This window comes from Saccostrea cucullata, unplaced genomic scaffold (assembly GCF_032062105.1).
Source record: "Saccostrea cucullata isolate Sc308-1 unplaced genomic scaffold, CSIRO_AGI_Scuc_v1 ctg735, whole genome shotgun sequence".
Taxonomy (NCBI): domain Eukaryota; kingdom Metazoa; phylum Mollusca; class Bivalvia; order Ostreida; family Ostreidae; genus Saccostrea; species Saccostrea cuccullata.
The window spans coordinates 143,386-170,041 of NW_026928570.1; the positions used below are offsets into that span (position 1 = coordinate 143,386).

General features: G+C 33.2%; 1 protein-coding gene across 3 annotated transcripts in view; it reads left to right on the plus strand.

The window, feature by feature from the left end:
• The first annotated feature begins 1,490 nt into the window (after positions 1-1,490).
• Positions 1,491-26,656, plus strand: part of LOC134277993 (G-protein coupled receptor dmsr-1-like) — a 68,056-nt gene continuing 42,890 nt past the window's right edge. The window contains exons 1-2 of one of the 3 annotated variants that reach the window (XM_062760297.1): positions 1,491-1,562; positions 6,055-6,166. The gene's annotated coding sequence lies outside the window, so the exon portion shown is untranslated. Of the gene's footprint in view, positions 1,563-5,974; positions 6,167-22,145; positions 22,228-26,656 lie in introns of those variants that run through there. The other 2 variants (XM_062760296.1, XM_062760298.1) reach the window with 2 other exon arrangements.

Here is a 26,656-nt window from a genome sequence, read left to right on the forward strand (position 1 = left end):
CTTTAAGGTCAATGTCACTAGGTCAAATTTTGTGGTCCCCGAGGAAAGGTCATATCACAAGAAATACAGAAATACACCTTTGAAATATGAAAGTCATAGCCCCGCCCACTCAAAAGTTATGGACAAGGTTTAAGTTTTTGCGTGCTGACAGAAGAACAGACAGGTCACAAAACTATATACCCCCGAATCTTCGATGATTTCAACTCTTCGGTCGTCCACTTCATATTTATGTAGTACTATCCCGCTGTCACCTGTATATGGTGTTTCCATCTTCCAACTTTTTCGATACACAAGAGCATGTACCGAGTACGACCGTTTTTTTTAAAGCAGTATGAGCTGCATGTTTGACATCGAAAAAAAATGTTGCAAATTTTTAATTAACTATTTCATTGACAGAAAAATAGAACATTTATTAACTTCTATTGTTCATATTTGTTATGAAAGAACTTTTTATACGCTTTGATTGAAGCAAAATTGAATTATTGTCGTCCTGTACAACAATGATTTCTTATATGATACTGTACATTCAGTTATACAGAAGTATTTCTTCTGTCACATTTTTAAACTTTATTTAGGTTTTATTGATCATAATGATTTAGATAACATACAGATTAATCATGATAACATATTTTACCAGCAAAATAAAATTCTCAAAAATGCAGCTCATATTGCTTTAAACAGAGGCAGGCTACTGACAGATATATTGATGATACAGGGATTTCAACAACCTTGTTTTAACTGATGTCGTAAATTCTATTAACAAATTGTACCTATAATTTGGTAGTAATCTGTTTTACACGAATTGCAAGCATTTGTCTTTATTTTAGAATTGACTATGTTGTGTATCCCTGATCTATTCTCAGTGCTCATGAAGGGGAGTGTCCGGTCAACAGGGGACGTTTACTCCTCCTGGGCACATGATCCCACGTCTTCAATTTCCAAGGATCCGTGCTTAGTCCTCTTTACAGTTTTGTACTGTTGATAGATCTTTTGAGATCGGTCACTGTTGAAACCTTTACCCTTTTCATTTTCACACAGTTTCAGTAAAAGCGGGACAAAAGTATGTAAACAGGTGAAATAAGATTTCTCTATGTAATGAATGGTGGTAACAAACAGTATTCAAGCTTATAAGTCTATTAAAAGTGATTAGTCCATGTGACTTCTATAATCTCAGTTCCTCGGGATTAATAAGATATATAAATAACTAATAACTTGTTAAAATTACATTGAAAATAAGCAATAAACACCTATAGCTGCATATAAAAGTACATTGAAGAAACATTTTTCGCTTGCAAAATTAATATTCCTGTTGGGAAAATTTAATAATTTTGACATATATACTGGAAAGGATTATCGTTTTTAAGTATGATATGATATGCATCAACGTCAAAACGTATTTTCCCCAGAAGTACCAGATGATTATTAAAGATGAACAACCAATCATTGTTCGACTGCATAAGGCCTAGTATAAAGTTGGACGGGGAATTTCATGTCAGTCTGTGACAACCTAGGGCGCATATGCTGCAGATATAACACTGGGACGTAAGAATGTACACTGCCAGGTATGTAATACATTTATTTCCATACATGGTTTATGCTATATTTATTCATCAATATATTTATTTGAAAATGTTTAAAACTTCCCTTTTAACATTGGGACAAAAGAATGTACACTGCGAGGTACTAGTATGTAATACACTTATATCAATAGTTCTTGTTCTATTCATGCATCAATATTTTTATTGAAAATATTTAGAACGTTTTCAATTTAACATTTCACATATATTTATTCTTTTTTCCCCCCGCTTAGGGATAATTTCGGTCGGTCTGTCTTTTCCATCTGTCTGTACACTTTAGTGTCATTGCGATATCTCGAGAAGCCTTAGAGCTTTTGAATTGAAATTTTGCTCAACATCTCCCTTTGGCCTAAGGAAGACCCCTACGCAGCTATGTTAAGAGCCCTCATTCGAAATACGCCTTAAAGTAGTCTTAGAAAATTAATATGGAGTTCGATATCATTTTTAAACAGCGTTAGTTCTGATAAATACATCTAATAAGTGTCTTCTGTGTTTGGCACAAAAGCGACTTTATTTGCATCAGCTGTTTATTACGTGAAATGTTTAAAATTAGAAAAAATATGTACGGCAGCACAGATCGAAAATATTCAATATTTTAACACATATTTTTTCTCTAGGAAAATGATTTTGTTTTATTTGAGACAAATTTCTTAACATGAAAAGAGCTGGAGCAACTTCCTCATTCCGGGATATTATGTAAAATTCAGTGTGTTTTTAGCTCTACTGGTCAGAGACCAGAAGAGCTTATGCGATAGTAATGCGTCCGGCGTCCGTCCGTCTGTCTGTCTGTCTGTCCGTCCGTCTGTCTGTCTGTCTGTCTGTCTGTCTGTCTGTCTGTCTGTCTGTCTGTCTGTAAACAATTTTTAAAAACGCTACTCCTCCTACAATTTTAGTCTGATTTCAATATTACTTGGCACACAAGTAGACTACACTAAGATACATAGAATAGTGCATCGGTTTTTGATTTCGATGATCGGTGTTGCCATGGTTACTAAAAATAGAATTTTCTGTGAAATTCCTTTAAAACGCTACTCCTTCTACAATTTTGGTCTGATTTCAGTATAACTTGGCACACAAGTAGACTACACTAAGATACATAGAATAGTGCATCGGTTTTTGATTTCGATGAACGGTGTTGCCATGGTTACTAAAAATAGAATTTTCTGTGAAATTCCTTTAAAACGCTACTCCTTCTACAGTTTTGGTCTGATTTCAATATAACTTGGCACACAAGTAGACTACACTAAGATACATAGAATAGTGCATCGGTTTTTAATTTAGATGAACGGTGTTGCCATGGTTACTAAAAATAGAATTTTCTGTGAAATTCCTTTAAAACGCTACTCCTTCCTCAATTTTGGTCTGATTTCAATATAACTTGTCACAAAAGTAGACTATACTAAGATACATAGAATAGTGCATTGGTTTTTGATTTCAATGAACGGTGTTGCCATGGTTACTAAAAATAGAATTTTCTGTGAAATTCCTTTAAAACGCTACTCCTTCTACAGTTTTGGTCCGATTTCAATATAACTTGGCACACAAGTAGACTACACTAAGATACATAGAATAGTGCATCGGGTTTTGGTTTCGATGAACGGTGTTACCATAGTTACTAAAAATAGAATTTTCTGTGAAATTCCTTTAAAACGCTACTCCTTCTACAGTTTTAGTTTGATTTCAAAATAAGTTGGCACACAAGTAGACTACACCAAGATACATAAAATAGTGCAATGGTTTTTGATAAGTGCAAACCAGTAGAGCTACAGTCTCGACAGAGACTTCTGGTTTTTCGATAAACTTTCATGATTGTTATAATACACACCGAAATAATGATAAAATATGAATTAAAGCAACCGTGCACAAATTTTCAGCATAGTTTGGACAATAGCTACTAGATTTCATAATTTAATGAAGCGGATATTGTTGAACTTTTCAGATTTTCGACGGGCTGTGTCTGTCATTCTGGTACAACATAAATGTATAACCTGCCTTACTGCAGCTTTATACAAGGTCTTAACATACATGTACTAGTATTCAATTTATTAAGTTTACAAAGTAAAGATTAATACATTTAAAAATATATCTTTATTTTGATCAGATAACGCTTGTTTAATTTTATTTTTCATATTTATATCCTAAAATAATAGCTTTGCTTGCGACTCAAATACAGAAAAACTAGCTTCTTGTCAAACAAGTCTGTGACGTCATCAATGACAGTGCAGCGATATCAAGAGGACTTTAATGTCTACTTTTAAATGGTGAATTCATAGCAATTAAGTTAAGTAATACCCCGATTTTAGCTTTTAGAAAACACTTAATTTGAGTGCATGAATTCGTAAATTCAGAGAATTTGTCTTCCGCTTAAAGAAAAAGAAAGAGCATGCTCAAATTTGGGGCGGTGTTCGACCCCCCTCCCCCTGGATTTGTAGAATTATTAAATGTATGTAGTTATATATACATGTAGATTTAATTGCTTGTTCTTTGAAATATGTAAATAGCATTCGTTTTATATGAAGTATTTATTACACTAATAATGATTTTATGCCAAAGTTTGCACACTTCATTCGTCATGATGTTATACTGTATGTATTTTTGTCCGTTGTATCTAGAGAGTGAAAATGCAGAAACTTGATTGTTTAGAAATAATTTTAGAATTTGAAGTGCATTTTGAATTCCAACCCACGATGTCCTTTTTTTCAAAAGTCGATTTCTTTGGCAGTTAACTGTAATTTTTTATGACTAAAGTGGAGACACAAGCTACAAAGCGTTCAAAGGAGCAGAACGAGTGAGTTCATCTAAGTTTAGCAGTTTTACGTCTAAGTGAGAAACAGCGCTTTCGAGGTTTGGTAGTGAGGCTGTTTAATGATTATATGGGGAACTTGTTCCAACTTTCACGAATCTCCTTTGATCATTAATTAAGATGGCTTTTTTCGAGTTTACACTATCTTTACGTCAAGTAGAATCGTCTTTTCCTAAAGTTCTCTACTAATTAAAAGAAACCTTTACATAAGCCCTCATACTTTGATATTCTTTGCAGAGAAAAGATGGTTAAAACGTATAGCTATTAGAACAAGAATTGATAATGTACAGATACAAATATTACATGATAAACCTAAAAATGCTAACGTTTAATTTTACATACTACTCACATAATCTTATGTGATTTGATCTGAAAGCTGATGAAAGTGCTGTAACAGGCGCCTATTTCTAAATTGGGTTTTGAAATTAATCATAGTTACCTCAGTGTTTTGACCTATAATATTCGGTGCATATAGATCGGATAATAATCTGGTGTGTGTTTTAATTTCTGTGTACATGTTTGTCTCCATTTGCAATCAAAGGTGTTAATAGAGCAACCGTAATTCCAAAATTCTTAACAATCTGCCACTTAATGATCTGGTAATAGCAGGCTACATTTGAACGTAAATCATTTATTATTTAACAAGTTGAACCTGAGGATCCAACTTTTTTTGCAGAATATAAACAATCAGAGGGTCGAACTTATTCCAAGAATAAAGATTACAAATAAGTCATTGTGTACAATGTCTTACTAGCAAAATAATTAGTACTGATTTTATTTGTTAGCCTTAAACGTGTGTGGCGTCGGTAGTCCAGTGGTTAAGGTGTCGGACTCCAAACCGAAAGGTTGCGAGTTCGAATCCTGGCCACGACAAGCCGACGTTGTGTCCTTGGGAAAGACACTTTACACAAATTTCCTCACTCCACCCAAGTGTAAAAGGGGTACCTGGCCATAGACAGTGAAAGATATTGTCAGAATGTTAGTGTTCTAGCGCTGATAACGGCAGCTTGCACTGAGAAAGATTCTGGATTGTTAAGGTCTGCTGGAGTAATAATGTATAGTAAAGCGCTTCGAGTAGCATTTATGCTAGAAAAGCGCTATATAAAAACAATTATTATTATTATTATTAAAACTAAATCATCTGCTTTAATGATATCAATCTGATGAAATTCGTACCCTTTGTTATGTCCCATTACGTCCTACAAATATTAAACAAATACATGTATAAGGGTTTATTGTGATATGAAAGTGATGATAGGGATGTATTATACGCCTCACAAACATATCACTTATGCACTATTTTAGCTGTGTATGCAGTAGGCCAGAGATTGTTTTTTATTAGTAAAATTGCTTGACTGTCGTAAAACAGGCAAAGAACTTTGATGTTGATAAAATATCGAAGAGCATGATTAATTCCCAAGTTTATATTCATTTTCCGTATCAATATAGAGGTCCAGATTCCATTAGCAAACAATTGATTATACAAGAAAGTTATAATTCATTGACACATACCATATTGACTAGTAAGATAAATATTCTAATAGGAATGGATTTTCTTTGTTTTCAGCTTAGCGATTGATGATAAATCATATTGCAGAGATGGACGCATCTTTACGCGATCTGGACATGTTTTTCTGATGAAGTGGTTTTAAATCCATGTTTTTCCCATTGCAGTGACCAGTTCTAGCAATACAAATCCTACAGAGATTTTGGAGTTTATAACAGTGAAATACTTTGTTCTTGATGGGATATCTTTCAAAGCAGCTCCTTAAATTAATTATCCGAGGTACGTACAATGTATTAATTTATTTCATGAAGTGTTGGTGTAAACATAGTTACTATAGTAGCAAATTTATTTTTTTTTCTTTTGATGATTCTTATGTTTCTTTTGAGAAAAAAAATCTTTGTTTTAAATTATTTATGTATAAATTAAATTTTATTATCTTCACATATTTTTTCATCATTAGAATAAACCTCAGAGTCTGTTATTCATATTCGATGACACTTCGTTCCAGTATATTTATAATTTTCTTATTTTACGATAAAAAATATACGACATAAAGGGTCTTTTGTTTGGGTTTTTTTTTTCTTTATTTTTGATTTTGTTTTATGTTTGTTTTTAAATAAAGTTTTTGGGAGCTACGATTTCTCAGTAAGTAAATTTTCATCTTAACCTACAAGTTCGTTCTCTTGCATTAAACGGCAAATTAAAAAAAAAGTTTTTACTTCTGTGGAATTCATCTTTCCTCCTTTTACTTCGTTCCTTCACTTCATAAAAATCTTCACTTTGGAGTCCAAAAAGTGTTCCATCAAGTTCCTATCTTTACGATATTCGTACTCCTGACAAAGATACATATCACTTCTGTAAAGGAGAAACTTTACAGTTATAAATTGTTATTGTTTAATGCTGGGTCGGTAGTTTTTTAAGTCGTATTCGGAGATAGACACATATGACGTACCCTTGCTACAGAATTGTCAACAAGTGTTGTAAATCAAGTGTGAATCTCCGAAAATTTAATGAATATGTAAAATTTAAAATCGCTAAAAATTCAAAGGTTCATTTTAAAATTATGCACATAGCATCAATAAAATGTTACCAAAAGCTGGAACTTATATGCCCCCCCCCCCACACACACACAGGTTCTACGAAATATATTTTGAAGTCTCGGCAATTTTTCTTCCTTAAAATGAAAACATGACTTGTTGATGTAGGCGTCTGTTTTTCAAACATGAACGGAGAAATCTCCATATTTTTTGTCATCAAAATAGAAGACATAATATGTAATCTGGTAAATATGACTCCGCTTTTACAAATACGATGTACTTTAAAATTGTTAATAAAAGGATGCTGGAGTTTCTCATTGAGAATATACACGAAACTTTGGTGATCTGAAACGTATTGAATCCGAACTTAGTGCTCAGACTTGTACTCTGATCACACTATTCAAAATTTTTATACAACTTAGAGGGGAACGCAGGAGCAGGATTATGGTTATGGAGTATGAGTTTGAACATGGAGTACATACTCAAATAGGTCAGGTCTTCCATCAATCCATTGTATAGTGAAACTACATGTACATGCAATGTATAGTTTTATATTTCTATGTATTGTAAAAGCAGAATTTATTTTAAACTTTAAAACACTTGCTGTGTCTTTGTCAATCAAAAACACTTAATATCCAGTTTATCAATTAACAGATGTGACTTTTATTCAAGAAATACGGAGATAATGAACACTTATCAGGCTAAAGACGCTTTATAGGTTAGACAATAAATACATGAATGTAACAATAAATGTAGTTACTTCCATTTATAATATATACTAGTGTTAATGAACAGATATCAAACTAAAAAAAAGTCCATTAAAACAATACAAATCGGACGCAGAGCAAAGACTGGCCTCTTAAAATATCAGAAATGGGATCAATTACCATGGAGGCCGGTCAATCCCGCCGAGTGGTCCTTGTCATGATCGGGGAAACAGAGAAAAGTAAGCATATAATGATCTAACAATTTATATGAAAAATGTCAGTCAGCATTCCCTTTAGTCTGCTTATATGGTAATTCTTAGAAAGACCACAGAACTTGGCGATGCAAAATGGTGACTTCCAGCGACACGTACACGTACTATTATCCATTTGTCAATAGCTCGCCTGGTCTTAAGAAAGTGTAGAACATGCTCTTGCGAATCAAATAGGTTTGGAGACTAAACCCACTATGTAGTTGATTAGGGAATATTACTCTAGAAGTAAAGAACGTAAACGATAGAAAAAGTCATCAAGTTTATAACATATACCAACTCCATACTTCCCAGTGAATTTCTAAGGTTTACTATAAGAAGGATATGGAGATAACGAACAGTATTCAATCTCAAAGTCCATAAAACAATACAAAATAAGAGCAGAGCAAACACGGCCCCCCGAAACATCAGAGGTGGGATCAGGTGCGATGGAGGAGTGAACATCCCCTGCCGACCGGTCACACCCGCCGTGTGCTCCTTGTCATGATCAGGAAATAACGGAAAAAATCCGTCCTCAATTCAATTCAGTGTATAAATAATGGACTAACTGGTGTGAAAAACGTCAGTCAGCATTTGACTCAATAATAAATTGTATTTGCTGACAAGGTCATTGTATCGACCACAGAACTTATGAAATGATGACTTTAAACGAGACTGTTGATATTCTTGTTTCGTCAACTTGCTTGTCAATAATTTACCTCGCTTTAGAAATTGTCCATACGTAGAACATGCTCGCGTATCGAATCAGCTGAGATATATATACTCCGTATGCAGGTGATGAAGGTATATTGCTGCATAAGTAAGGGAAGTTGACGATAGAAAAATTAAAGTCATCACGTTTGTCATATAGCTTCGTTGTTAGATTACCATTAGTGTCTTTTTCAAGTAAAATATCCAAGTATGAAACAGATATGTCCTGTTTAAAGACTTTTATTGCTTGAGTCTTTTTACGATCACTCACTGTTGTATTCCCCTAATTCACTGAATAAAATAATTAATAAAAATAAAAGCCTTGAGACTCCTTAAATATTAAAAATCAAGAAAAAATTTAAAAAAAAAAAAAAAAAAAATTACGTTATTTACGTAAAGTAAAATGAAACAGAAAAGAAATTTATGTTACAATGAGCAAACTAGTATAAGAGTATTCCCGAGTATACCACAATCTGACTTAATCTCTACAAATTGTAGGATTTCGGTCATTATGAAATACCAATTCAAGGATGGCTAAATTTAAATGTGGAACTGCCTTTATTAATATTAATCCAGTAGTATGGCACTTAAAATAATTTCCCTTATGGAGTGTAAAGGTAACACAAAGTGTCTAATAGAATGCTTGGTTATATTAGCAGTAATTTGAAATCAGCTAGTATTTCAATTATTTCTCTTAAGCGATTGAAAGCAAATGGATTTGTCGATAGCTCACGATTAAACACAACCTATGAATAATACAAAAATTACATCCAATAGTCAAAAGGATTTGATTCATAATGTAATGGTTCTAGGGGAAACGGATATTGTTGACGGGGGCTGAGTTATGTCGACTCTTTAATGTAATATTAACGTTTACCGTGTATTCACGCAAAGAGAAACTCGATTTCATTTTAACTTTGATTTTTTGATTGGCGAAAGAGTCATATTGTCTATTGCTTGCCAACGGTGGCAAACACAAGTTTTCATTTTTTTTCCAAGTTGTTAATTGGATTCTAACTTTACCAATGGACAAATCCTCAATTCTAGGAATCAAAGAGAAATTTCCATTCATAATTTACCAAGTGTCTCTTATTAATATTAGCTTACTAAAAATTGTTTTGCTTGGAATTAGCTGCAGATTTGTAGCACTCCGAAAGAAATAATATATTGACAGACCAGCCGTCTATCCCCATTTTTTCAGACCATATATTATATATTTATATAATTATGTATTATATATATATATTTATAGATCTGCAGCTAAATACAAGCTGTAAAGGTTGTAAGCTATAAAGATGAATTCTGTTTGCAATGAAATTATAAATTTTTTTTGAAGTTGTTGCAAAAAAGCATGTTATTTATAATTTATTTTAATGACTGCCCTTGCCTTGAACGGCATTTCAACCAACGAAATAATTGAAGAATTTCTCATTGTACAATTTCTACCAATCACAAAAGAGAGATATAGTGTCAAGTGACGTATAGTCCGAAGACTGTAAAAGAATTCAACTCTGTAAACCGTTTTCCTAGGAAGACGATACCGACGGTAATCACTATATGAACTGCATTGACATATTTTGATAGGTGGTTTCTCTCGAAAGCCAATTGCTCGTTCCGTGTATTGGACATTAGAAATGTCATTAGTTCTTTACTTTGTCGTGTGTTACTTCAGAGAATTTGTATCAAATACGACACCTAGCTTTTCGATGGTGCATGTTATAGAACAAATCCTCGATAAAGATGAATTTTTAATACCATTTGTGTCTTCCATATGTTTTATATCTTTTTTTTCATAGATTATGAGTAAATAATACTGTTTTCAGAATAAGTTCATGTATCGGTTAAATTAATGATAAATGTTTCACAATACCTTTTCAGTTTAACTTACAAATCGACAGTGTAATTTTTTTAATTTGAATACAAGAGATGAAATTAAAATTGTAATGCTAGTAATGAAATATAGTTATTACATTATGTTATTGTATTAAGTTATAGGGCTCGATTTTCTAATGGGCATTACCGTTCACGGTAGCTCAGTCGGTAGAGCGCTCGCTCCGTGATCGGGAGGTCGTGAGTTCGTATCTCGGCTGCGACTGACCTAGTCGTTATAATGGGTAGCAACTGTTCCTTCGCTATGCGCTCGGCACTTTAAAGTGAAAGTTGCGGGTCCTTCGGATGAGACCTTAAAAACCGAGGTCCCGTGTCAGCGGCAGGCGTTGGCACGATAAAGATCCCTCACTGCTCAATGGCCCTGAGTGCCGAGTAAAGGTCAAAATTTGAAGCCCTTCACCGGCATACGGTGACGTCTCCATATGAGTGAAAAATTCTCGAGAGGGACGTTAAACAATATACAATCAATCAATCAATCTAATGGGTATTAATTGATTGTTATACTGTATATGTACTTTTACGATGTGTTAGAATACCGTTTTAGTTCACTGTAATTATCGTAAACCGTGATAGATATTTCATTTACAATATTTGTAGTACAAATGTAACTCGGTGAGTCATAGGAAATAATAAAAGTACACTCACAGATCTATAAGGGGATGAAAATTTAAGTGAATAGTTCTTGAGAGGGACGTTTTGATAACAAAAAAAAATGACGGTCACGTTACCTTGACCAATGAGATTCTGATATTCTACTAAGTATGTATATGAGGTAATCATAATCACTAAAGATGCTGCAACATAATTGATTTTTAGCTCTACTGGTCAGAGACCAGAAGAGCTTATGCAATAGTAATGCGTCCGTCGTCCGTCCGTCCGTCCGGCTGTCTGTCTGTCCGTCTGTCTGTCTGTAAACAATTTTTCAAAATGCTACTCCTCCTACAGTTTTGGTGTGATTTCAATATAACTTGGCACACAAGTAGACTACACTAAGATATATAATTCTGTGTATCGGTTTTTGATTTCAATGAACGGTGTTGCCGTGGTTACTAAAAATAGAAATTTCTGTGAAATTCTTTCAAAATGCTACTCCTCCTACAGTTTTGGTCTGATTTCAGTATAACTTGGCACACAAATAGACTACACTAAGGTACATAATTCTGCATATCGGTTTTTGATTTCGATGAACGGTGTTGCCGTGGTTACTAAAAATAGAAATTTCTGTGAAATTCTTTTAAAATGCTACTTCTCCTACAGTTTTGGTCTGATTTCAGTATAACTTGGCACACAAGTAGACTACACTAAGATACATAATTCTGTGTATCGGTTTTCAATTTCGTTGAACAGTGTTGCCATGGTTACTAAAAATAGAAATTTCTGTGAAATTCTTTCAAAATGCTACTCCTCCTACAGTTTAGGTCTGATTTCAATATAACTTGGCACACAAGTAGACTACACTAAGATACATGATTCTGTGTATCGGTTTTTGATTTCGATGAACGGTGTTGCCGTGGTTACTAAAATAGAAATTTCTTTGAAATTCTTTCAAAATGCTACTCCTCCTACAGTTTAGGTCTGATTTCAATATAACTTGGCACACAAGTAGACTACACTAAGATACATAATTCTGTGTATCGGTTTTTGATTTCAATGAACGGTGTTGCCGTGGTTACTAAAAATAGAAATTTCTGTGAAATTCTTTCAAAATGCTACTTCTCCTATAGTTTAGGTCTGATTTCAATATAACTTGGCACACAAGTAGACTACACTAAGATACATAATTCTGTGTATCGGTTTTCGATTTCGATTAACGGTGTTGCCATGGTTACTAAAAATAGAAATTTCTGTGAAATTCTTTCAAAATGCTACTCCTCCTACAGTTTTGGTCTGATTTCAATATAACTTGGCACACAAGTAGACTACACTAAGATACATAATTCTTTGTATCGGTTTTTGATTTCGATGAACGGTGTTGCCGTGGTTACTAAAAATGGAAATTTCTGTGAAATTCTTTCAAAATGCTACTCCTCCTACAGTTTAGGTCTGATTTCAATATAACTTGGCACACAAGTAGACTACACTAAGATACATGATTCTGTGTATCGGTTTTTGATTTCGATGAACGGTGTTGCCGTGGTTACTAAAAATAGAAATTTCTGTGAAATTCTTTCAAAATGCTACTCCTCCTACAGTTTAGGTCTGATTTCAATATAACTTGGCACACAAGTAGACTACACTAAGGTACATAATTCTATATATCAGTTTTTCACTTCAATGAATGGTGTTGCCATGGTTACTAAAAATAGAAATTTCTGTTAAATACTCTCAAAATGCTACTCCAAATACAGTTTTAGTCTGATTATAATATAATGTGACATGCAAGTAGACTACACTAAGAACATAAAGAGACTTAATCAAGGATCATTTTTCTATTTATTGCTGTTGAAAAGTTTCAATTTCCAACTGCTTAAGTACTTTTCTCTTCCTTTGCTATAAGTACAAACCAGTAGAGCTCCAGTCTCGAGAGAGACCTCTGGTTTAAACCCTGACTGTAGAACTCTGGAATGCTTATTTTCGGCTAAATGAATTTTTAGGTCACCTGAGTAAACTCAGGTGATATATTGCTTTCCGTTTTTGTCCGTCTTGCGCATTGCATTAACGTTTGAACATTTTCAACTTCTTCTCTGCAACCAATTTCAATCAATTTTGGCACAAAGCATCTTTAAGTGAAGGGTACGAAAAATTATTAATTTCATGGTCCCTGCCCCCCTGAGGCCTGAGGGGTAGGGCGAAAACCACTAAAATTTAATGCAATCTTTAAAAATCTTTTTCTGTACTCTGGACATCAAGCAGTCACACTGTTGGCATACTTGTAATCAGCATTAAGTCCTCAACCGAAATTGTGAAATTCATATCCCCTGGGTCAGGGGTTCTAGTGCTAGGCTCGGCTAAATAGATTATATAGTGAAAATGTATTATTTCTTTGCAAAATCTTCTCTGCTCCTAGGGATTTAATAAACTAACCAAGTACATGTTTATGTTTAATAAAACTGCCTCTTCCAAATTTTTGAATTTCATTGCCTCTGGGTCAGGGGTTCTGGTGTTAGGGCGGGGCTCTATTGGTTATGTAGTGAAAATGCATTAATTCTTTGAACATCTTTTTGTCTGCTCCTGAGTATTAAAGAAACAAACTAAGTACATAGTTATAATGAGCGAGAATGTCTCTTCCAAAATTATGAATTTCATGGCCCCTGGATCGGGGTTCTGGTGTTAGGGCGGGGCTTTATTTATTATATAGTGAAAATGCATTAATTCTTTGGAAAATCTTCTCATGTGCTCCTGGGTATTAAACCAATGAACTATGTACATAGTTATGATGAGGAACGATGCTTCTTCTCAATTTATGAATTTCATGGCCCCTGGGTCCATTCATGTCCAGTTCACTTTATCAGTTCGATATTGTCGACATCGCAATAACGACAATGTTGACACGATATTGTGATTAGATTGTCTACATTGTTTTTATTCATTATCAAGACATTGCACTGCACACGATGTTGATGCGATATCGCGTTTACATCGTCTACATTGTTATTGTTTCTACATGACGACATTGTCGACATCGGCATCGCAGTGTAAACAATGTTGATGCAATATCGCGGTTACATCGTCCATATTGTTATTATTTCTTCACTGTATGTCGACATCGCAATATAAACAAAGTTGAAACGATATCGCGTTTACTTCGTCTACATTGTTTTTATTTCTCTATTGTATGTCGACATCGCAATGTAAACAATGTTGAAACGATATCGAGTTTACATCGTCTACATTGGTCTTGTTTCTACCTGTCGACATCGTTGACATCGCAGTGTAAACAATGTTGATGCGGTATCGCTTTTACGACGTCTACGTTGATACCGTATTATTTCTATTGTGAAGAAAAATAATATACGACACTTATATAATATGATTTTATAAGTTACATATGTTGTCAACGATGTAACCAAGACAGATAAATATAAGAGGAAACGTAATGTTGACATGATGTCGACTTCATATAGGCCAACACAAATATGTAAACAAGAAAATAAGAATAAAATATTTGCACAATATCTACTCATTATCGACCAACATGGCTGTGTCGACGATGTAAACGATGTAAACAAGATTTTTAAAAAAGGCAATGTTGACACGATGTTGACTCGATATCGACCAACATTGCGATGTCGACGATGTGAACGATGTAAACAAGAAAAATAAGAAGGACAATGTTGACACGACGTCGACTCGATATCGACCAACATTGCGATGTCGACGATGTGAACGATGTAAACAAGAAAAATAAGAAGGGCAATGTTGACAAAATGTCGACTTGATATCAAGCAACATTGCGATGTCGACGATGTCGACGATATTAACAAGAAATATAAAAAGGGCAATGTTGACACAATGTCGAATCGATATCGACCAACATTGCAATGTCGACGATGTGAACGATAGTAAACAACAGAAAACGGGAAAGAAATCTTTACAAGGTGTGGACTTATTATCATTTAACAATATAATACATAGAGAGATAAACAAAGGTATTATATCCAGCATTGTCATGTTGAATATGTTATGATATTAGGAGGACTGGTATTTCACTGCGATGTCGACAATATCGAAAAAACATCGTGAACTGGACATACCTCCCAGGATCATGGGTTCTGGTGTTAGGGCTGGGCTCTAATGATTATTTTGTGAAAAAGCATTAATTCTTCATATTAGAACTTCTTCTCCTTTGCTCCTGTGTAATATGCCATCGATCTAGGAAGATATTTATGATGAAGAAAGGTGCCTCTTCCAAAATGGTTCATTTCAGGGCCCTTGGGTACTGCGGGGGAGGGGGGGGGTACATAGTCTGAAAATAAAATAATGCTTTGAAATCTGCTCTTTGGTTTTAATGAACCATTTATGATGCAATAAAATTTAAAACATGATAAAATATCCAAAATTTTGAAATATGTGGCCCCAGGGTCAGTGATTCCTGTGGGTTGGGGTGCACAACTGGTGGTTATAAAGTGGAAATGCATTTTATCTTCGTTACTCTGATCTACTTATGATATTAAGTAAGCAAAGTAAGCATGCTTAGTGTATAGTTATAATAAACAATGGTGCCTCTTTCAAAATTTTGAATTTCATGGCTTTTATTTAAAACAACCAAATTAAATTGTTGGAAAGTTGTTACATGATAATCAGGTGACCTGTAAGGCCCCTGGGCCATATCGAATGTATGTCACTCATCAGCTTTTGAAAAGTATTTGGAAATGATGGTATTTCAGAATAATATGAGGTGCTTTTAGGTCAAAAGAATTCTCGACATTTTTTAAAATCCTTGACCAGTTTTAACGTTGTCGGTTTTCATACTGCGTGAATAACACGATCATAAGCAGGATTATCTGATTATCTATTCCTGCTTTTTAATTTCAGAATATATTGTAAGGCGAGTTTAATATTCCTTGATAGTGAGATGCGGTTAAAAATGTGAAATATTAATAACGACAAACAAAGACAAATTACAACAGAGTAGGTTATTTGATTTAATGATATAAACAAGAAAAAAGGGTTACACTCTTGAATTCTAAATTAAAAAACTAGATCTTGAAACGGAGTGTCCTTTTTCCAAGACGTGAAAAGTTGATCTGAACTCAAAATGTGAAGAAAACACGTGTTTGTACATAAAGTATAATTATCATTAAAAAAGTGTGAAAGTTACAAATCAGCAACCTTAATGTTTCGACTTTCGCAGATAGTGTTTACAGCAAACATTAACAAGAGAAAATCTTGATGCAAAGCATCAACTAAGTTACAACGGTATCTCGAAATGCTGAAGATTTCTGCAGATGTGATGATGGACATCAAAATGAATGTAAAGTATCGAAAAATTATCGGTTTGACATTTGCACCTGTAACAAAGTCAAAGCAGAAGTCTCTGTCGAGACTGTAGCTCTACTGCTTTGTACTTATAACAAACGATGAGAAAAGAAGCCATTGCCATCAGACCAAAACTGCAGAAGGAGTAGCGTTTTAAAGGAATTTCACAGACATTTCTATTTTTAGTAACAATGGCAACACTGTTCATCAAAATCAAAAACCGATGCACTATTTTATGTATCTTAGTGTAGTCTACTTATGTGCCAAGTTATATTGAAATCAGACCAAAATTGTAGGAGGAGTAGCGTTTTAAAGAAATTTAACAGAAAATTTTATTTTTAGTAACCATGGCAACACTATTAATCGAAATCAAAAACTGATGCACTATTTTATGTATCTTAGTGTAGTCTACTTGTGTGCCAAGTTATATTGAAATCAGATCAAAACTGTAGGAAGAGTAGCATTTTAAAGGAATTTCACAGAAAATTCTATTTCTAGTAACCATGGCAATACCGTTCATCGAAATCAAAAACCGATACACAGAAGTATGTATCTTGGTGTAGTCTACCTGTGTGCCAAGTTATATTAAAATCAGACCAAAACTGTAGGAGGAGTAGCGTTTTGAAAAATTGTTTACAGACAGACGGAAAGACAGACAGACAGCTAGACGGACGACGGACACCTTACTTTCGCATAGCTAAAAAAAAAATGTAGCAATATTTTTCCGACTTTTAATATATTAAACTAAAATTTACCCGGATCTTGTGATTATATATCGAGTTTCTTTTATTAATTATACACTCCCATGTTTGGAAGCACTTCTTGTAAGCATTTTTTGTAAAATTTGAATTCGGATAAAAATTGATAAAAAAAATTGAATTCTTTCCTAACAATAATTTTTAAGAGATAATATAACATTATTTCTAAAATTACTTATTCATCACTTTAACGCATGCTATGAATAGGGGAATTATTTTGAAAGAACACCTTTGAGAGAAACACCTCATTTTCCCAAGAGCACTTTCTAACATTAACACAAATAGATTGGCCGCTGTTGCCTCCGATAGTAGTGATGACCTTGACTTCTTTGGTTTTTCAGATGTAGAGAAATATCTTCTTTTTTTTGTTATTCTCGTTATTATAAAAGCGAATAAAATCATAATTCTCAAGGTGACAATGGACCTATTGAGCAAGTAAATCAACAATTTAAAGGTGTTTCTGGCAATTTCGATAGGGAATACAGTTCAAAACCGATGTGAGTCATATAAGTACATGAACACAAAGAAAGTTAGCAAGGGTTCGCCTTATTACTTCCTATATATAGGGTCCTGTATATACTGAATTTAACTACGAACTGTTCCGTCTACCTGATCAGTACATAGGGCACAAGGCAGGTGTGACCAGTCAACAGGGGATGCTTACTCCTCCTAGGCACCTGATCCCTCCACTGGAATTTCCAGCGTTACATGTACTTCTTTATGCACATTTCACAGAAAAGAAATATGTTAAGATTTTCATGAGATCGATCACTGCTCGTTATCTTCACCTTTTTCATTGATCGAAGATAGATCTTCTACAATTAATTTCTCTTTATAATTTTGACAGGTGATATTTACTTCCTTCCCAGCGAGCTTAATTAACCTCGCTTCCTTTAGATTAAAACTTACGACCCTGATGCTTGCAAGTTTGTTACATACTTGTACATGTATATGTGTAGAAAATGCACTGTCTGTTCAAAAACATGTATTGTTTTATCGGTTTAATTTACGCGTTCTTATCTATACCATATCTGTTAAATTTACACGCCAGTGTCCACCAAGGACTTGGACTTTTATTATATAATATTGGGTTAATTGATTAAGCTTTGAAAATGCATCATATTTTGTCCTTGGTTATTTGCGAAATTATTTCTTTAAAAACATGTACGATTGTAAATGCAAGTATTCTGAAGTTGACAATCAAAAATAAAATGATACGAGTTCGTGATTGACGAAGCTTATGTTGTTTTTGGGAGACAGAGTCTTCCATCCACTGTCGGAATTCCAATGGTTGCCAATTGTGTCCTGGTATTAATACATGTAGACAGTTTTTCATTCGTATGAAGCAGAATTATTATTAAGAAACCTCTGTAAAGTCTCCTCTCTTTTTTATCGTAAACTTTCCTCACATATGAAGCAATAATCCATCATCAACTTCAAATAAAATTTATATTTCCCCGTTGAATTGATAAAAATGAGCATTTTCTAAAATGTTGCAAGATATTGACAAACAAGTTGATAAAAGAAGGGTTTAAGCAACCAGCTTAAGGTAGGATTCTTCTCTGGTTTCTGACTAGATGAAACATTCAAAGTATATTTGCTTATATGTCTTTTATATTGAGGTGTAAGGAATTTAAAAGACCATATTTTTCTTTCCTCATCACAATGGTACAACTTTAAATAAAAATTGTAAACTGCGTTTGAAAACTAGCAGGGACTATAATGGTGGCGTATGAAAATATCTTCTTTTCTGCCTCTCAAAATTATAATAGAACAATGAAAGTTCTAATTTTTACACAATCGAAGACTTGGAGAAATTTTCAAATGTAAGTTGAATTAATAATGAGGGACTAAACTTTCAAAATAAATCAAATAAATATGATTTTCCAAACAAACTAGAACTTTGTTAGCTTTTAAACGCTTCCCATCAAAGTGCAGATTTGAGCCAAAAATCCATAGTAAACGATCAAAACTTTTTGTTTTTGTATCATTTTTGTACATTTATAAGACTACTTTATTATATGTGAAAATAAGAAAAAGTTAAATATAGGAAGCATATGAAAATAACTAATATATCCTAAAAAATTAAGAAAAACAGAGAAAATTCGGATTAGCCAATATCCAGTTAAATTAAATTATTTATGTAAATTTGGTAATATCATGCTATAGACCCGATATAGTAATATGTTTTTATGCAAAAAGAACAATCTTTAAACTTTTGAAATAGAGGTAGGTATCACATGATTGGCAACAGTATTTTTTTTATTCTTAATGTTAAGGAAAAAGATAATGACCTTGACCTGACCTTGCCTCTAATATAAAACGGTCAAATTTAATTTCACTGATTATATCACTTACTGATATTGTCTTCTTGATTCTGTGAAAATTTCATTAACATGTAAGCACGTTTTCATCGATAAATTGCACTGTCAGCAGATGCAATCGATCATTACGTATGAATTAGGGGCCACGAATTGAGCATTCTTTGTCAACAGGCGCGGTCACAACCGCCGTGTGTTTCTTGTTATAAAAAAGGGATTATCAATGTGTTAATTAAAAATTGACAATTTTTATGAAAAATGTCAGTCATCATTCGTCTTTGTGATAGATAGTATTTGCTGACAAGGCCACTATATTGAACAAAGCGCTTGCGAAATAAACTCCTTGTTTTATCAGCTTGTTATTCAATAGGTTGTCTTGTTTTATAAGTTGTTAGTACGATGTGTACATAAATCCCTATGGAGAAATAGATAAATTCCTATAACATAAATTAAGTCGTCATGAATTTTGTTATTAGGTACATGTACCATTAGTCTTTCTCTAGTTGAGAACCCTCTCTGGCACGACATTGTTCAGATTCTATTGTATTTTTCTGCAGGCAGAGATCTGCCCTTAGATCTTAATTCTAAAAAATAAAAAGTTACAGTATATTAATCAATTCAAGTATTAACATTTTAATAGCCAAAGTCAAATGAACGTGTTATTTACATGTATTTCCTCTATGGAAGTAATTAAGAGTGATTTCTATATTACTGTTGTATTTGAAAACATTTTCCCCTGAGTTAAAGGCCACGTACCACACATTGAGAATTGAATAAATAAGCTTAATAAAAAAACTTTATATAATATATTTTTCTCAATGTTCAAAAAACATTTTACACTGGCGTAGAGAGGGTCGATATACTATAGTATATCAAAATATGAAACAGATGTGTCAGACACTGTGTAATATTTTCTTTCAAGTTCATCGGGATATACATGTATCGTACAAACATATAAATGGAAATAATTTTTCTCCCTTGAAAATACGCTGTTGATATATCTAAACGTCGAGAGGATTGATTCATTGTGTTGTTAAATATACTCCGAGTCGGCAATATTTCAGCCATATTTCGACGGATTAAATAAAAATACTGTATGAACGATTTTGAAAGCCTTTGGGTTTTTCTAGTGACACTTTTTTATCGAAAATCAGAAAAACGATATTTAGCGTTCCAAGGGAGGTACAATTCTTGACACGGTACCCCGTTTAATGTTCCATCCGACAGATATGAAGACCACAGCAAATATTTTTTTTCTCGTTTTTAGATGTAAGTTTTGAATAAATTCTGCTTCAGATTAATGTTAGAATAGTTCTGTTCCTATGGGAATTCTGGCAGATTATTGATAGACCTGCTGTCCAAAACTATACTGTAAAACTATATGTATATTGTCAATCAAAAAATTAAGCATCTGTTTAGGTAAATAATTCGAGTACGTTCTATTTTTGTAATTGATAAAGCATTTTTATGTTAAAGAACATGGAATTTAATTTATCGTTGGAAAAGATAATTCCCTGTTTTTTTTTCAAATTGCTTTAATGTCTTTGGGATGTCCTTTCTATGATATGGTATTTGAATAGATCATTTGGTCTTTGCTATAGCTTCCTTCGATCACTGACCCTAAGTCAAGGGAAAGCAAGAGTATTTTTATCCCGATCAGATCAGATACCAAGATCTTATCATCTATGGTTTTCTACAGTGAAATCTGGTCTTCGTTGACTTATTTTCTCCTACCTTTAAATCAAAAGGAAATGCAAACTAAAATTTGTTCAAAAATTTAAAGATAAAACTCTTGGAAAAATTATACCAAATTACACAAATCAGTGTTCGTTGTCTACACCTTTTACATTCAAAAATACATTCAAAAGGTTTCCGTTATTATCTATCGTAAAGTTTTTGTTATGGATTCTAAAATAAACCTAACAGGTGCAACGAGTTATCGTAATGTAATGTCTGCATATCATGCAGCGACAGAGCACCTACAAACCTCTTAGAAAGATAACCCCTAATGAAAAACTTGACACTGAACTGCTTGTTGGAATCACAGAAAGATGATTGTGAAGCTAGAGTTGAAATGTCCTTTACAAAGGCAATATGAAGCACGTCTAGTGAGGACGCAGCTTGAAGCTTGTATGAAAACATTCCAAACCCATTGTACTTCCTCCTATGTAACGAGATTATATCAAGTATATGAATGTATCCTTAAACACTCCGTCCAGGCCCCCCAGATATATAAAAGTTTAAGTACAATCAAGAATCAGAGGCCACAGCTGTTCTTGCACTAATTCAAACAATAAAATAATGTTGCAAAACTTTCAAATTAAAGTATGCGGCTAAATGGCTTTAATTTTTCTGCGCATTGCAATTAGTTTGAAGTCAGATATGCACAAAAATGAAATAGCAATTTGTTTTACGATATATATATTAGGGATTATTTAGTTATCAACAGTTTGGGGAAAAAAATAGATAACATATTTATGAAAAACCTACAATACATGTATATATTATTATTTAATAATATTAAGGTGCTTAACCGAGGTATTTCTAACACTGATTAAAGACGACCAATCAATAGCCATGGTGAAATCCAGAAACCAATCAATAGACCCAGAACAATATAGATCGAGTGTAAGAAGAGAAAAGTCGCATTGTTTTTTCGGAAGATCAGCTGCCGGTACGATATTGGATTTACATACGTCGCTCATTTGTTATTCCCCGTTAAATGCGTCGGGAGATTTCTCTCATTAAGGTATGCATTCTCCTGCGGTTATAATTATTTTGTAATGTGTTAATTGTGTTTAAAATCATGCATTTATTTAGATATACAAAATACAAACAGATGCTTAAGAATGTATAATCTACCTGACGTTAAATCCAAAGGTGTTGAAGTGATTCTGGTTTGTAACAAGTAATTCACCAACTCAATAAAATGTTTTAAATGTTTCTTTGGACAATGTTCAATACATCCGCATCTCAGTTAGAGTTTTTTTAAAAGTGATTTTAAATTGAAAGCAGACAAATATCGCTTCAAAATAAAAACTATGATCGAATATATACTTAAAACAGAAAGATCAAAATCAAAAACATCGCATAGATAAAGATATGTCAGAGTATCGCATAACTGGCGATAAGATGCTATTGAAAATACATTTTAAAAACCTAAAGTCAAGAAGTCATTTTGACATGATATTATTTTTTTAGGATGTTCAGTTAAAATAGTCTATAATAATACAAATTAAAAACTATTGTAAGACATCTTTATTGATCTTATTCCTTATTTTCACAAGTAACAAATGAGCGGACGAGAAGCGTTCACTGTGATCTTTTGTTTTTATGAATATCTTCATATTATTATATGATTGAATAATTTCCATCTCTCTGATTGGCTGAGATCCAACTATGTTAGAAAAATATTACGTTGTATTGACCTGCACGTGACGTTCCAGGTCAATACAAGGATTTATTTCCTCTACATTGATCTAAAAATAGATTGGGAAATTCCAAATTGATACAAATTGTTTTAGAAAGCTATTTAAACGACTATGATTTTTATTTCCATGTGAACAAAACGTAAGTGAATATATATTTTAGGTGAGGGTGGTAAGAGGGGATGAAGCCCCCCCCCCCCCCCCCCTTCCAACACATTTACTGAACAACAATTTTTTTTTTACTTTTTGGCAGTCAGTTTTCCTGATAATACTCCTTCCTTTCAAAATCTATCCTATAAAAAAGACTGACATATATATTTCTTTCATGGCAACTAAAATTGATTTAAAAAAAAACATTTCAAATTGATACGACTACCAGGTAGGGTTTATTCACATTTTAATTCTGCTTCTCTCTTGCATTTGGCTAGGACTTAATTAAATGCAAACAAGTAATGAGCTGTATCATTTTATCAGTGAATCATATAATAAAACAATTATTGCTGTTTTTTCGGTCAATACAATGATTTAGCCATCTTCGAAGTACAATATTCACCTCGCCCTTCGGGCTCGGTGAATATTGTACTCCTCAGATGGCTAAATCATTGTATTGACCTCAAAAACCAGCAATAATTGTATATTATTCAAAGTAAGTTCGTTCGGAAAATAAATCTTCAATTCCCGTCGACAAGTTTCAGACAGCGCTTCTTGGTAGAAGGTGTTTTTTTCATACTAATTTGCAGAAAATGTCTGCTCTGATCATGATTCACAGGTTTGATATAAAACGCTAGTCATAAACAGTCCTTTATTTCCAGACGGAAAAGTCAACGTTTGCTACAAAAAGGTATTTTACATATTCATACATATCAAAGAAGGTTGACTTTACGTTAAATAAATGTTTTCAAAAATAAAAAAAAAATGAAAAAAGAAAAAGAATGAAAACGCAGAACACGTGTTAAAAGTATGTTTTCCTCCGTTTGATGATATTCCCCCTTTTTTCCTAGCCCGTTTGTGTGAAAACACCAACTTTTAAAACCTTTTAAAATAATATGTTGGAAAATGCATCTTGTTAAAAAAAAATCAATTCAATGCCTCCGCGGATCGTAATATTGCAATCAAAAGTAAATTATGTTTAAACCATAACTTAGTGCTGTAAAATGCATGGGAAGAAACAAAACTTTTGTCTTATAAGCTTGAGAGGATTCATTGTAGAAATGATATACCCCGCAACAAAGTTTATTCGAGGTAAACTGGAATCTCCATGCTCGTCCACTTATTTACTAGGATAGATCCGCGTTTTGATGACATTCTAGTTTATCTTAGGGGTATTCAATCTAAATTTTCGTAAATATGTTTCATCTGTAGATATATTATTTAGTTAATACATGCCTTTGAATGTGCTCTGGTTATGCCGGTCCTGTTTCTTATTTCTAGCGAAGTCCCAGTGTCCACGACAAACAGAAAGATGCCTAGTCTAAATGCATTTCTTTATACCGGGTATCTCGGATAGGTTCGTGGTCTTAGAAACATGTTTCTGTGAAGATTATGTACAGAATATATTTAATTCGAAAGCAAAATTAATAATTATTCACAGGTGTTGATTGATAAATGAATCAAGATCTTTGAATATTTTTTTTAATGTTCCTGGAAAAAGGCATTTGTAAAACATCATGTACACAATAACACTTAAATTCAAGCGGAAGAAAATAAGAAACGAGAGACCCTTAATACAAATTTCTTGGCACTATGATGTTCGTAGGGGGAGCTATTAAACATGAATTCAATGCACATACTGAAACACAGAGCAATCAAAGATTTATTCCCGTTTCATAACGTTCCAAGGGAACTGATAACTCATGATTTTGTCCTCATAAGAGCGTACATCGACAAATTCCAATACTGAGACTTTAATGTTGAGAATACCGTCGAGGGGTAGTTCCCAACAGTTGTCTTTAACAACGGATCCACTACACTCGTTTATGGTTTCAATGAAATATATTCTTCGTGGGTTATTGATAACGAATATTTAGTTCATATTGTACGTGGTAAAAATATAAATCCTTAAAATAAAATTTTTCTTCATGCTTTCTTTAGCCATAAAAGCTTGCTTAGCAATATGACAAAACCTATTGTGTCATACGACCCGATTTTTAGCTCTACTGGTCAGAGACCAGATGAGCTTATGCGATAGTAATGCGTCCGGCGTCCTTCTGTAAACAATTTTTCAAAATGCTACTCCTCCTACAGTTTTGGTCTGATTTCAATATAACTTGGCACACAAGTAGACTACACTAAGATATATAATTCTATTTATCGGTGTAAGATTTCGATGAAAGGTGTTGCCCTGGATACTAAAAATAGAAATTTCTGTGAAATACTTTCAAAATGCTATTCCTCCTACAGTTTTGGTCTGCTTTCAATATAATTTGGCACACAAGTAGACTACAATAAGATACATAATTCTGTATATCGGTTTTTACGGAAGCGTATTAGGGCCGCAGCAGTATCTTTTTTTAATTTGTTTAAACAAATTATTTGTTTAAACAAATTATTAATCTGTTATAACAAATTATTAATCTGTTATAACAGATTAATAATTTGTTATAACAGATTAATAATTTGTTAAAACAGATTAATAATTTGATATAACAGATTAATAATTTGTTATAAGAAATTAATAATTTGTTAAAACAATTAAGTAATTTCTTAAAACAAATTAGTAATTTGAAAAAACAAATCACTATTTTGACAAAATTTGAAATGTATACAGATCTATACGAAAGCCAGATCAAATTAAAAATCTTAGTACAAAACGGATTTCTGAAAATAATTTGCAACTGTCAAAGTTTTTGGCCAATAATAAGGCTTTAGTTGGACTATTAAAAGCTTTTCCAGCAAGCTCTTTTTTATTATAAAAAATTCACGCATACAAAATAATGAAACAACAGGTATTAAATATTGAATTTTACCAAGCGCTACCCACTCAAGAATATTGTGGGTTTTTTCTTTCATTTTCCGGGGAAAGTTGTTACGGAATGAATTTTTTCCTTGATAATTATCTGCAAATTCTTTTTGGTCAATGTTGCCTTTGTTGCTCACAGCTTTATACGGAACCATGGAGGTTCACCACAGGAGCAGATCCAGGATTTTGTATATATGGAACTGGGATTCAGTTTCAAGATTTTTTTCCTTTATACATGAATGGGGTTGAACAGTAGGCATAAATGACTGTCAAGCAGTATTCAAAGTAGCTAGATCATGTCACATGTAAAGAGAGAACCCAGAGAGAGAGAGAGAGAGAGAGAGAGAGAGAGAGAGAGTTAAAATGAACAAAAACAAAATACAAATAAAACAATTTATATTGTAACATTCTGTTGCATACCTTAAATAAGATAATATTTTTCCTAGCATACGAATCGGGTGCTATGACAGAACAGAGTCGGAAGAGGGGGGGGCACGTACGGACAAAGTTTCATTAAAGCTTCTAAGAATAAGATAATAAGGAATAGAATCATGGACTTTGATGCAATTTATCATGACATTGATGTTTGAAGTGAAAAGTCTGAGCTCCTGAAAGAAACACATAAGTCAAAGCTCTGCAGACCGTGTGCTTATTGTTTCACAAATTCAATATTTTAAAGATTTTTAATCTGATATAGATTCCATAGTTCTGTGTACATGTCAAATGTCCAAAAATAGTAATTTGTTTTATTACACACTTAGTAATAAATACAAGTTTTTTGCATATGCGAT